At 37.7% G+C, this 679-nt stretch overlaps 1 pseudogene; it reads left to right on the top strand.

Annotated features, from left to right (window-relative positions):
- The window catches only part of LOC109347013, a 4,596-nt pseudogene extending 4,138 nt beyond the window's left edge, over window positions 1–458 (top strand).

The raw sequence follows: 679 nt of genomic DNA, 5'->3' as shown, positions 1-679 counted from the left end.
ACACAGTTTCCATCATTTTGGGGAGGCCATTTTTTAGAACAGCCCGAACTAAGATAGATGTCCATGTTGGAACATTATCTATGGAGTTTGGTGATATTGTGGTCCGGTTTAATATTTTTGATGCTATGAAGCATCCATCTGAGGATCATTCTGTGTTTCATATTGATTTACTTGATGAGTTAACTAATGAGCATATCTGTGATTTTCTTAATGATTTTGATTCTATGTCATTGTTAGAGTCATACACTTGTCATGCATGCACTGATTCTAAAATGTGTAATTCTTGTATTGATGAGTTTCTGCATATTTCTGTTGATCCAAATGTTGTAGAATCAGATTGCACTAACCCAATTGCTACAGACATCATACAGCAATTTGATTTACTTGTCCAGGTGCAAGCTTCAGAATCTATGTCTGTTACTTTGGTTCCATCTGTTTTGCAGGCACTTGTATTGTAGCTTAAACCTTTGCCTGAAAACCTCAAGTACGCTTACTTAGAGGATGATGAGAAGCTTCATGTTATTGTTTCGACCTCCCTTGATGCTGATCAAGGTGAGAAGTTGGTGCAAGTGCTGAAGAAGCATAAGAAGGCAATTGGTTGGACCTTAGCTGATATTCCTAGTATTAGCCCATCTATGTGCATGCATAGGATACTCTTAGAAGATGGAGCTAAACCAGT

This window comes from Lupinus angustifolius, chromosome LG05, assembly GCF_001865875.1.
Source record: "Lupinus angustifolius cultivar Tanjil chromosome LG05, LupAngTanjil_v1.0, whole genome shotgun sequence".
Taxonomy (NCBI): domain Eukaryota; kingdom Viridiplantae; phylum Streptophyta; class Magnoliopsida; order Fabales; family Fabaceae; genus Lupinus; species Lupinus angustifolius.
This window is presented reverse-complemented; position numbering and strand designations above follow the sequence as displayed.